The 13,810-nt window shown below is 43.4% G+C and overlaps 1 protein-coding gene across 1 annotated transcript in view; it reads left to right on the top strand.

Annotated features, from left to right (window-relative positions):
• Positions 1 to 13,810, top strand: part of LOC140204364 (uncharacterized) — a 94,436-nt gene that overhangs the window by 21,538 nt on the left and 59,088 nt on the right.

The raw sequence follows: 13,810 nt of genomic DNA, 5'->3' as shown, positions 1-13,810 counted from the left end.
TCTTCCTGCAGTATCTCCAGTTCTTTACAGAATGAGAATGCAAGATACCTATTACTCTTAGCAACACACAACATAAAATGCTGGAAACGTCTTGGGCTGAGACCCTTCCTCAGGACTAAAACATCAGCTGTTTACTCTTTTCCCCTGCTGAGTTCTTCCAGCACTTTGTGTGTGTTGCTCTGGATTTCTAAATCGTGGGCATGATACGTTGGCACCTGAAGCATGGCGACACTTAGACCATAAGACACAGGAGTGGAATTAGGCCATTCAGCCCATCGGGTTCATTCTGCCATTCCATTGTGTCCAAACTTGCGGGCTGCCCCCAAGCACAATCCTCGAAAAGCATCGCTGATTGACGCAAAAATGACACCTTTCACTGTATGTTTTTTTGTTTCAGTATGCATGTGAGAAAATAAGTCAATCTTTAATCTTTGATTAGTCTAATTAAGCATCATTAGTTTAATTAATTTGGCCAAATGTCGTGTGCCGAAGGGGCTATTCCTGTGCTGTACTGTTCTATGTTCTATAACTCTGTTCTGCTTGCAGAGAAGATTATCACTTAACCTCTAGTATATTCACAGCCACCAAAGTCCAGGACATAATGCCTATCTAATTAGCAAAAGCAATTCCATTGACTAGAAAGAAGAGATTGTATTTCTCCAGCACCTGTCACATCCCCCAAAGTACCTGACATCCAATTCTGCATTCTTCTGAAGTGTGCACAGTGTTCTAATATGGAAAATATTATTCCTGCTCGGCAAACTCCCACAGACAATGTGATGCAACCAGGAGGATTGGTTCTGCTTATCTTGAGATAGCTATTGGCCAAATTGCAGGGGATATGTGATTTCAAGATACTTTTATGGAGTAGCAGTTAGTGCGACGTGATTACAGTTCGGGGCACCAGAGTTCAGAGTTCAGTTCCAGCACCGTCTGTAAGGAGTAGTACGTCCTTCCTGTGAGCACGTGGGTTTCCTCCAGGTAATCCAATTTCCTCCCACAGTCCAAAGGCAAACCGGTTAGTATATTGAATGGTTATTGTAAATCATCCGGTGACGAGACCAGGATGAAATCAATGGGCTAATGGGTGGTACAGCTCATTGGGCCAGAGAGCCTGTTCCACAGTGTGTCTCTAAATAAATAAATGTAACAAATTGGGGTCCGCTTTAACAAGCACCTCCACTCCATCCGCCAAAAGCGGAACTTCCCGATGGCCAAACATTTTAATTCCCATTCCCATTCCTGGTTTGACATGTCGGTCCTTGGCTTCCTCTTCTGCCAAGATGAGGCCACTGTTGGAGTGAAGATGCAAATCCTAATATTCCGTCTAGGTAGCCTCCAACCTGATGGCATGAATATTGATTTCTACTTCCAGTAAAAAAAATTCCCTCCCCCACCCCTCTTCCCCTTTTCTTCACTGTTGCCTATAACCTCTTCTCATCTGCCTATCTCCTCCCCTGGGTCCCCTCCTCCTTTCCTTTCTCCTATGGTCCACTCTCCTCTCCTGTCAGATTCCTTCCTCTCTAGCCTTTACCTTTCTCACCCACCTGGCTTCACCTGTCACCTTCTAGCTATCCTCCTTCCACTCCCCCGCCCCCCAACTTTTTCATTCTGGCGTTTTCCCCCTTCCTTCTCAGTCCTGAAGAAGTGTCTCAGACCGAAACGTTGACTGTTTATTAATTTCCACAGATGCTGCCTGACCTGATGAGATCTTCCAGCATTTTGTGTGTGAGACTGAGAATGTAGCTGGCACCATGAAAAGTTAGTTGCAATGTTTGGTACAATTGGTATTTCAGTTCTGGTCACCTCACTATAGGAAGGATGTGGAAACATTGGAAAGGGTACAGAGGAGATCTACCAGGATGCTGCCTGGTTTAGAGAGTATGCATTATGATCAGAGATTAAGGGAGCTAGGGCTTTACTCTCTAAAGAGAAGGAGGATGAGAGGAGACATGATAGAGGTATACAAGATATTAAGAGGAATAGATAGAGTGGATAGCCAGCGCCTCTTCCCCAGGGCACCACTGCTCAATACAAGAGGACATGGCTTTAAGGTAAGGGGTGGGAAGTTCAAGGGGGATATTAGAGGAAGGTTTTTTACTCAGAGAGTGGTAGGTGTGTGGAATGCACTGCCTGAGTCAGTGGTGGAGGCAGATACACTAGTGAAATTTAAATGACTACAAGACAGGTATATGGAGGAATTTACGGTGGAGGGGTTATATGGGAGGCAGGGTTTAAGGGTCGGCACAACATTGTGGGCCGAAGGGCCTGTACTGTGCTGTACTATTCTATGTTCTATTACAAACATGACTCTATTTCAGTCAGTACATTTGGCAGTGAAGAGATATGACACATTCTGAGGTTATGAGAGATGCAGAAAGAAATGATACAGATTTATTTGCCATAATGTCATACATTTTGAGACCAACAGTGGTGGGCAGGGGGAATGTGGAAGGCAAGGAAGAGGGAGTTCCTGAGCCTCAGAACATTAAGTATTTGTTGTCCTGAAATTAATTTTGGAAAATGTCTGTGCTTTTTGATTCATAAGCACAGCATGGGCGGAGCTCAATTAGTAAATGTTTTTATGTATTCGTCATAAACCTCAGAAGCTATGAAAGACAGTAATTAGATGCTGCCCGACCTGCTGAGTTCCTCTGGCACTTTATATGTAATGTTTTCCAGCATCTGCACAACCCCTTGTGTTCAAAACAATAGATATATTTCACAATAGTATCAATATGTGAAGGAAATTATCATGAGTGCCCGAACATTTTCAGAGAATTCCTTGGAATCAGGAAGTATGTTGTACTAACAAAGAATCCCCAAGAGTGCATCATAACTTATAAATGAATCCGAAGACCATATGGGTACTTACAGGGATTCCTGGGGCAATAAAAAATTTGCAAAGATCCCCAGAGGTATAAGATAAGACATAGGTGTGGAATTAAGCCACTCAGCCCTTCAAGTCTGCTCTGCCATTCTATCACGGCTAATCTATTACCCTTTTCTTGTCTTCTCCCTGTAAACTTTGATGCCCAACTAACAAAGAACCCATCAACCTCCGCTTTAAATATGCCTAATAACTTGGCCTGCACAGCTGTCTGTGGCAATGAAGTCCACAGATTCAACACCCTCTGGTTAATGAAATTCCTTCTCATCTCTGTTCTAAATAAACATCTCTCTGTTCTGAGGCTGTGTCATTTGGACCTAGACTCCCCCATTATAGGAAACATCCACTCCTGATCCCCTCTATATAGGCATTTCAATATTCGATAGATTTCAATGGGATCCCCTTTCATTCTTCTAAACTCCAGCGAGTACTGGCCCAGAGCCATCAAATGGTCCTCATACTTTAACCCTTTCATTCCCAGAATTATTTTGGTGAAACTCCTCTGAACCCTCCCCAATACCAGCATATCTTTTTCATTTAAAACACAGATATCATGTATATGTGTTTTAAACAGAATTCCTGGGAATGATTCAGCTTTTCTGGCAAATTTAGGCAACCAATTTTTACAAGATTGCATAAACAGGAAAGTGAGCAATGTGCAAATAATCTTGTTGGAATGGCAATGGGGAGAAAACTTCTGCTTTAGTATATTGTGACTTCTGGCAAATGTTAGAGAAACTCAGCAGGTCAGGCAGCACCTATGGAAGAACAATTGGTATTTCAGGCCAAGACCCTTCATCAGCACTGAACAGGAAAGGGAAGAAGCTAGAATAAGAAAGTAGGTGGAGGTAAGGAGTACAAGATGGAAGGTGAGAAAGAAGGTAGGTGGGTGGGGGAGGGTTTGGTCTCCCAAACAGTATTCTAGGTGAGGCAACACTTCATCCATGAGCCTGTTGTGGTATTGTGTCCAGTGCTCCCGATGTTTCCCTCCATTGGTGAGACCTGACGCAGATTGGAGGACCGCTTTGTTGAACACCTTTGCTCTGCCCTCACAAGATAACAGGATCACCCATTTAAATTTGACTTCCTATTCCCATGTCTGTCCATGGTCTCCTCTACTGTCACAATGAGGCCAAGCTCAGGTTGGACGAACAACACTTCATTTTCCATATCGGTAGCCTCCAACCTGGTGACATGAACATCAGTTTCTCTAACCTGATTATTTTCCGTCTTCACCTTCTCTCTTTTTGTATTCCCCATTCTGGCTCTTCTTCTCACCCCTTCTATTCTGCTCATCCCTCAATCACCTCCCTCTGGTAGTCCTCCTCTTTCCCGTTCTCCCCTGATCCACTGTCCTTTCCTATCAGGTTCCTTCTTCTTTAGTCCTTTACCTCTTCCAGCTATCACCTCCTAGCTTCTCACTTCATTCCCCATCCCCACCCAGCCATGCTCCCCTTCACCTAGTCTCGCATATCATCCGGCAGCTCGTAATCCTTCCCTCTCCCCCTCCCTCACCTTTTTTATTCTGGTTTCTGCCCTTTCCTTTCTAGTTCTGATGAAGGGTCTCAGCCAGAAATACAGACTGCTTATTTTGCTGCTTGACCTGCTGAGTTCCTCCAGCATTTTGTGCATTTTGCTCTGGATTTCCAACATCTTGTGCCCCATCTAAGAAAGTTCTATTTGCCTTCATTTGTCCCATATCCCTCTAAATCTGTCCTATCCATGTACCTATCCCAGTTTCTTTAAATGTTGTAAATGCTACAATCACTTCTTCTGACAGTTCATTCCATATTCGGACCACCCTTCGGGTGAAAAAGCTGCCTCTCAGGTTCCTATTAAATCCCTTCCCTCTCACCCAAAACCTATGGCCTCTAGTTCTTGATTCCCCAATGACTGAATGTATTTACTATACCTATGCTCCTCATGGTTTTATTAAGCTCTGTAAGATCATTCCTCGTTCTCCTACACACCCCGAATAAAGTTCCAACCTGCACAACATCTCTCCATGACTCAGTCCCTTGTGTCCTAGAAACATCTTTGTTGATCTCCTTTTCACTCTTGCCAGCTTAGAGGCATTTTCAGTTCAGTGTTTAGGTGAATGAAGTTATCCACACTGTGGGTGGTGTCCTGTTGCGATTTAAATGAATCTCAGGGTTGTATATGGTGACATTATATGTGCTTTGATAATAAATTTGCATTATTGTTTTGTTTGCTTTTTGATTCTGTACAGCGAGAGCTCAGGGAAACCGGCATCAAATTCCCTGTATGTGTTCACATACTTGGCGATAATAAAGGATTCTGATTCTGATTCTGATCCTGATTCTAAATTTACTTTGAACTTTGAATCATTGGATTAGATTCTTATATGTGCAAGCCTGGATTTTTCTGTTTCTCTTTCCATGGATACTCCCTGAAGTGCTTAATGTTTACAGCATGTTCTGCTTTGGAAGAATCTGGTCATCTAAGTGGGGGATTAAAATTTTTGCCTATGTTAAATTGATTATTTCCTTTAAGGGAATCTCTGTGCATAGCAGCACGCACTGTTTTGCCAACGCTCACAACTTGTAGGTTATTTGGAAGTATCCTTGAGTCAAATGGGAAATTTAAAGCCTTACTTTACTGTTTAAATTTCTTGTGCAAAGCGCACGTGCTAAATAAACGTAGCTTACTTGTCACCGGTGAATAGCAATGTGAAGTCAGTAATGATTGAGTTTCTTAGTTGCAGAAAGTGTTGTTTTCCCCAAGTTAAGCATCACTTCTTTCTAAGTCATGCACAGCCTGAACATTGGCTTCTCCTTCAAAGTTCAAAATAAAACTTATTACCAAAGTGCATGTAGTACTGTGCAAAAGTCTTAGGCACACTTATGTAGCTCAGGTGCCCAAGACTATTGTACAGTACTCTATTTGTCAACATGGAGCAGAGAGTGAGTTTGTAAATCTGGCGGGAATAAAAGATGGTGGGAATGGGAATGGTGAGGGTACAGCGCCATGGGAGGGGTATGGGAAAGATGGCAGAGAAGGAGTGCCAGGGCAGGGGGCTGGCGTGGGTGCAGACACACCCAACATTGAGACACCGAGCAAGGTCATTTGATTCCAAACAACTGGTTTATTGATCATTTCAGAAAGCGTCTCTGGTGCTTCCCATATATATGTGCCTAAGACTTTTGCATAGTACTGTATTAAAGTTTATTTGATTTGATCTTTAAAGTAAACCAAGCCCGGAATATTTTCACAGTGATGATAGATTAACTCTCTCCAAATGTAAAATCTACTCATAACCATTCCTGCACGTATCATCGTTATTGTCTCACTGAGAGATGGCAGGCTGAGAAAGTTGTGCTGGGCAGTAACACATTGATGTCAGTGTCAGCAACATTTGTGCACATAGATGCCGAACTAGGCTATTCGGCTCATTGAGTCTGCTCCGCCATTCAATCATGGCTGACTTATTATCCCTCTCAACCCCATTCTCCTGCCTTCTCCCCATAACCATTGATGCCCTGACTAATCAAGAACCTATCAACCTCAACTTTAAATTAACCCAATGACCTGGCCTTCACAGACAATCCATAGAGCTTAATAACTTTATAATTGCCTCTAAATGGATTTACTCTGCTTAGCTAAGCCTTTGATCAAACAATATCTCAGTCTATATTCATTTAACTCACCTTTTCAATCACCTTACAGTGGCTGAGTTGAACATCAAGTGATAGATCCACTTGGAATGTAGATTATCAGTATATGATGTCCTCTGATTCTATTGATTGTAAATCTGTCTTGTTCTGCCTAGTGATCAATACCACATTATTTCAGCGTGGTTACAGAGCAGATGGTGCAGTGGTTAAATTACAGGCCTAGTAACTAAAGACATGGACCATTAATTCAGAGACAAGAGTTCAAATCCCACTGTGGTAGCCAGGCAATCTAAACCTAACTACTTAAATAAATCATTAAAATGATCTCTGCCAAGATAACAATGAAGAATTCAGATGAAGATTTATTTATCGAAACACACAGTGAAATGTAACATTGGTGTTAGCAACCCACGCACCCAATGATGTGATGGGGGTGAGGAGCAGCCCATAAGGATCATCACACACTCCGTCACCAACGACGCATGGCCACAATTCAGGCAGCAGCAACGCCAACAACAGCACCCTTGCCAGCCCCTCCCACCCACTCACTTACACACAGTGTGAGTGTGTGCATGAAGGCGTGGACAGGAAGGAGAGGGTGGCATGGTAGTGTGGTGGTTGGCGTAACTCTAATACAGCAGCAGCTGTAAGATCGATCGGTGTTCAATTCCTCCCACTGCCTCTATGGAGTTTATACATTCTCCCCATGATCATCTCATTTCCTCAGTGTGCTCCGGTTTCCGCCCACATTTCCAAGGACATGCAGTCAGGGTTAGTGCTATGTTGGCACCGGAAGTATGGCAACACTTGCGGTTGCTCCCCAGACAACCCTCGCTGATTTGATTTGCCGCAATTTCACTGTATGTTTTCATGTTTCAATTATAGAACATGGAACAGTACAGCATAGGAAGAGGTCCTTCAGCCCACAATGTTGTGCTGAACCAGCTAAGAAGTAAATTAAAATTATTTCTGTCAAATAAAACTAACCTTTATTCATTTTTGAAAACTGAACACAATAAAGAAAAAAAGTTATCAGTGTGAAAAATAATATTCCCCCAACCCACTATTGAAACTTAAAAGGAAACAGAAATATAATAAGAGTAAAAGTTTCACAGTCCAAGGAGCAAGGAGCACCACAATTCTGATTGGTGATAAATTTTTCCATGATTAAAAACCAAATGTATGTTATCTTGCCACAGTTCTACTGCTGAGGGCAGTAACTTGAGGCTAATTAATTGCAGTGGGAATTTCTCCTGAGAATGAGAGTCTATGTTAAGAACAATGATGCCCTGAATCAAGAGGCTTAGAAGGTCTAACAGTATCTGGAATTCAATAGAAATTTCAGAAGACTCATTTATATCTTTATTTTGCTAACATCCCTCATTTCAGAGAGTTGAGGGGTGATCTTTCTGGTGGGCTATTTTCCTGATTGGAAGAGTCATTCATTCTTATATCATTCTACCATTCACCTGATGATAAACAAGCCCAGATGTTCTGATGGAATGTGCAAAGCTTTTATTCCCTCATTCTCCTACGCTCCAATGAAAAGAGACCCAACCTGAGAAATCTCACTTCATAATTCAATCCTTCAAGTCCTGGAAATGTCCTCGTAATATCTCCTCTGCACTCTTTCCAGCTTCTTCTCCCACTTCGAAAGTACATTTATTATCAAAGTATGTACACATTGTTCACCCTTGAGATTTGTCTCCTTACTGACTGCCACAAAACAAAGAAACCCAATAGAACCCATTAAAAAAAGACCATTGAATACCCAACGTGCTGAAAAGAAAAGACAAATTGTGCAAGCAACAAAAGTGAGCAACCAACTGAAATTTAGGAAAGTGAGTCTACAGCCACGAAGCAGTCATCACTGCGGCCATTCCAGTCGCCCGTTAGTTGTAGGCCACTGCCTCAGTTCGGCGCAGAGATGATAAACCTCACGGAGCTTCCTACAGTGAGTGAGTCTAGGACCAGAGGACACAGCCTCAGAATAGAAAGGCATCGCTTTAGAACAGAGAGGAGGAGGAGGAGGAATTTATTTAGCCAGGGGATGATGATCTATGAAATTGCCACCATGGCTGCGGAGGTCGAGTCATTGGGTATAGTTAAAGTGGAGCTTGATCAGTTCTTGTTTAGTAAGGATGTCAAAAGTTATGGGGAGAAGCCATGAGAATAAGGTTGAGATAGATAATAAATCAGACATGACTGAATGACATTTGATGGGTTGAATTACCTAATTCTGCTCCTATGTTTTATGGTCTTATGATCTTCCAACATCCTAGGGATCAACAGAACCAATCACATAAAATTCAGTCATTCGTTATGTGCCATGTTGTATGACATGGGTGATAATGGTCTTTCCATGATCATGATTGTTCTTGGCAAATTTGTCTACAGAAGTGGTTTGCCATTGTCTTCTTCTGGCAGTGCCTTTACAAGACAGGTGAGCCCAGCCATTATCAATACTCTTCAGAGATTGTCTGCCCAGCGTCGGTGGTCACATAACCAGGAACTGTGATACGCACCAGCTGCTCAGATGACCATCCACCAGCTGCTCCGATGACTTCGTGACCCTGAGCAGGTGTTACACCTTGCCCAAGGGTGATCTGCAGGCTAGCAGAGGGAAGGAGCACATTACATTTACTTTGGTAGAGATGTAGCTCCACCCTGCCACACTAATCACATATAAGCTGTGGCTAAAAATGCAGGTTATTCTTTCCATCTCCAGTACAGAAAATTTCAAGAAGTTTCATATCATATATCAGCGATAATAAATCTGATTCTAAAAAATCGAGTATTCCATCTGGATAGCCAACAACACCTTATATTCTGGCTGGGCAGCCTCCACCTGATGGTACCAACATTAATTTCTTGAACTAACGGAAATGCCATCCCCGCCCGCACTCTCTCCTTCACCATTCTCCATCCCCTGGTAGCAGCAGAGATACCGAGAAGCAGATTGGGAGGCAGATTTTGGAAAGGTGCAAAAATAACAGGGTTGTTATCATGGGTGACTTTAACTTCCCTAATATTGATTGGCACCTGATTAGTTCCAATGGTTTAGATGGGGCAGAGTTTGTCAAGAGTATCCAGGATGGATTCCTGTCACAGGATGTTGACAGGCCGACTAGGGAGAATGCCATACTAGATCTAGTACTAGGTAATGAACCGGGTCAGGTCACAGATCTCTCAGTGGGTGAGCATCTGGGGGACAGTGACCACCGCTCCCTGGCCTTCAGCATTTATCATGGAAAAGAATAGAATCAAAGAGGACAGGAAAATTTTTAATTGGGGAAGGGCAACTTATGAGTCTATAAGGCTAGAACTTGCAGGTGTGAAGTGGGATGATGTTTTTGCCGGGAAATGTGCTATGGACATGTGGTCGATGTTTAGGGATCTCTTGCAGGATGTTAGGGATGAATTTGTCCGGGTGAGGAAGATGAAGAATGGTAGGGTGAAGGAACCATGGGTGACAAGTGAGGTGGAAAACCTAGTCAGGTGGAAGAAGGCAGCATACATGAGGTTTAGGAAGCAAGGATCAGATGGGTCTATTGAGTAATTTAGGGTAGCAAGAAAGGAGCTTAAGAAGGGGCTGAGAAGAGCAAGAAGGTGGCATGAAAAGGTCTTGGCGAGTAGGGTAAAGGAAAACCCCAAGGCATTCTTCGATTATGTGAAGAACAAAAGGATGACAGGAGTGAAGGTAAGATCGATTAGAGATAAAGGTGGGAAGATGTGCCTGGAGGTTGTGGAAGTGAGCGAGGTCCTCAATGAATACTTCTCTTTGTTACTCACCAGTGAGAGGGAACTTGATGACGGTGAGGACAATATGAGTGAGGTTGATGTTCTGGAACATGTTGATATTAAGGGAGAGGAGGTGTTGGAGTTGTTAAAATACATTAGGACGGATAAATCCCCGGGGCCTGATGGAATATTCCCCAGGCTGCTCCACGAGGCGAGGGAAGAGATTGCTGAGCCTCCGGCTAGAATCTTTATGTCCTCGTTGTCTACGGGAATGGTACCAGAGGATTGGAGGGAGGCAAATGTTGTCCCCTTGTTCAAAAAAGGTAGAAGGGATAGTCCGGGTAATTATAAACCAGTGAGTCTGTGGTGGGAAAGCTGTTGGAAAAGATTCTTAGAGATAGGATCTATGTGCATTTAGAGAATCATGGTCTGATCAGGGACAGTCAGCATGGCTTTGTGAAGGGCAGATCATGTCTAACAAGCCTGATAGAGTTCTTTGAGGAGGTGACCAGGCATATAGATGAGGGTAGTGCAGTGGATGTGATCTATATGGATTTTAGTAAGGCATTTGACAAGGTTCCACATGGTAGGCTTATTCAGAAAGTCAGAAGGCATGGGATCCAGGGACGTTTGGCCAGGTGGATTCAGGATTAGCTTGCCTGCAGAAGGCAGAGGGTTGTGGTGGAGGGAGTACATTCGGATTGGAGGGTTGTGACTAGTGGTGTCCCACAAGGATCAGTTCTGGGACCTCTACTTTTCATGATTTTTATTAACGACCTGGATGTGGGTGTAGAAGGGTGGGTTGGCAAGTCTGCAGACGACACAAAGGTTGGTGGTGTTGTAGATAGTGTAGAGGATTGTCAAAGATTGCAGAGAGACATTGATAGGTTGCAGAAGTGGGCTGAGAAGTGGCAGATGGAGTTCAACCTGGAGAAGTGTGAGGTGGTACACTTTGGAAGGACAAACTCCAAGGCAGAGTACAAAGTAAATGGCAGGATACTTTGTAGTGTGGAGGAGCAGAGGGATCTTGGGGTACATGTCCACAGATCCCTGAAAGTTGCCTCACAGGTGGATAGGTTAGTTAAGAAAGCTTATGGGGTGTTAGCTTTCATAAGTCGAGGGACAGAGTTTAAGTTTCACAAAGTAATGATGCAGCTCTATAAAACTCTGGTTAGGCTACACTTGGAGTATTGTGTCCAGTTCTGGTTGCCTCACTGTAAGAAGGATGTAGAAGTATTGGAAAGGGTACGGAAGAGATTTACCAGGATGCTGCCTGGTTTAGAGAGTATGGATTATGATCAGAGATTAAGGGAGCTTGGGCTTTACTCTTTGGAGTGAAGGAGGATGAGAGGAGACATGATATTAAGAGGAATAGATAGAGTGGATAGCCAGCGCCTCTTCCCCAGGGCATCACTGCTCAATACAAGGGGAAATGGCTTTAAGGTAAGGGGTGGGAAGTTCAAGGGGGATATTAGAGGAAGGTTTTTTACTGAGAGAGTGTTGGTACGTGGAATACACTGCTTGAGTCAGTGGTGGAGGCAGATACACTAGTGAAATTTAAGAGACTACTAGACAGGTATATGGAGGAATTTAAGGTGGGGGGTTATGTGGGAGGCAGGGTTTGAGGGTCGGCACAGCAATGTGGTCCGAAGGGGCTGTACTGTGCTGTACTATTCCATGTTCTATGTTCTATCCCCTTTTCCCTCTCTCACCTCATCTCCTTGCCTGCCCATCAACTCCCTCTGGTATTCCCCCCCTTTCTTTCTTCCATGGCCTCTCCTATTAGATTTCCCCTTCTCCAGCCCTGTATCTCTTTCACCAATCAACTTCCCAGCTGTTTGCTTCACCCCTCCTCGCAGTTTCACCTATCACCTTGTGTTTCTCCCTCCCCTCCCTCCACCTTTTAACTCTACTCCTCATTTTTCTTTCTCCGGTCCTACTGAAGGATCTCAGCCCGAAACGTCAACTGTACGCTTTTCCACAGATGCTGTCTGGCCTGCTGAGTTCCTCCAGTAATTTATATGGATAAGTCTCTATAAGCTTTGCGCATCTGGACACTGCAATTTTTTCCCCATTATTCTTTACAAAACTGCTCAAGCTCTGTTAGATTGCATGGGGATCATGATTGAACAGCCCTTTTCAAGACCAGCCACAAACTGTCAATTGGATTGAGCTTTGGACTTTGACTTGGCCAGTCTAGGACATTAACTTTGTTGTTTTTAAACCATTCCTGTGTAGCTTTGGCTTTACGCTTGGGGTCATTGTCTTGCTGGAAAACAAATCTTCTCCGAAGTTGCAGTTTTCTTGCAGACTGCATCAGGTTTTCCTTCAGGATTTCCCTGTATTTTGCTGCATTCATTTTACTCTCTACCTTCACAAGCCTTCCAGGGCCTGCTGCAGTGAAGCATCCCCACATCATGATGCAGCCACCACCATGCTTCATGGAAGGGATGGTGTGTTTTTGATGATGTGTAACGTTTGGCTTACATCAAGCATAGCATTTAGTCTGATGGCTAAAAAGCTCAATTTTGGTTTCATCTGACCATAGAACCTCCTTCCAGCTGACTTCAGTTTCCCACATGCCTTCTGGCAAACTCTAGCTAAGATTTCATGTGGGTGTTTTTCAATAGTAGCTTTGCTACTCTCCCATAAAGCTGTGTCTGGTGAAGCACTCAGGCAACAGTTGTTGTATGTACAGTCTCTCTCATCTCAGCCACTGAAGCTTGTAACTCCTCCAGAGCTGTCATAGGTCACTTGTTGGCCTTCCTCTTTCGACCGCTTCTCACACGTTCACTTCAGTGTTTGAGGACAGCCTGCTCTGGGCAGAATTACAGCTGTGTCATATTCTTTCCATTTCTTGATAATTGATTTAACTCTACTCCAATGGATATTTACTGACTTGGAAATTTTCTTGTATTCATCTTCTGACTTGTGCTTTTCAATAATCTTTTCATGGAATTGCTTGGAGTGTTTTTTTGATTTCAAGGTGTAGTTTTCGGCAAGATACTGACTCACCAACAAATGGACCTCCCAGATTCACCTTGACAGCACACAGGTGACCTCCATTTAACTAATTATGTGACTTCTGAAACCAATCGACTGCACAAGTGGTGATTATGTGTGTCAAATTAAAGGGGGTGAATACTTAATGCAATCAATTATTTTCTGTTTCATATTTGTAATTAATTTAGATCTGTTTTCATTTTGACACAAAAGAGACTTTTTCTGTTTAATAGTGTCAAAAAAAGCCAAATTCCCTGTGGTTCAATGTTGTAAAACAATAAAACATGAAAGCTTCCAAAGGGCTTGCAGGAACTGTGTGTATAAGTGGTGCAAGAATCGGTGAGGGGGTGGAGATACGTCTCTAACCAAGGACATGTAAAGCACTCCTTCCCTCTGCTAGCTTGCAGGTCACCCTTGGGCAAGGTGTAGCACCTACTTAGCCCCCAAGTCATGGTCACCTGAAGCCATGGGGGAAGGTGGTGGATGGTCATATGAGCAGCTGGTGCATATCACAAGTCCTGGTTATGCGGCCACTGATGCC

The sequence above is a fragment of the Mobula birostris genome, chromosome 10, assembly GCF_030028105.1.
Source record: "Mobula birostris isolate sMobBir1 chromosome 10, sMobBir1.hap1, whole genome shotgun sequence".
In the NCBI taxonomy this organism is placed as follows: Eukaryota; Metazoa; Chordata; class Chondrichthyes; order Myliobatiformes; family Myliobatidae; genus Mobula; species Mobula birostris.
The sequence above is the reverse complement of the archived record's forward strand: the minus strand, read 5'-3'. Positions and strand labels throughout refer to the sequence as shown.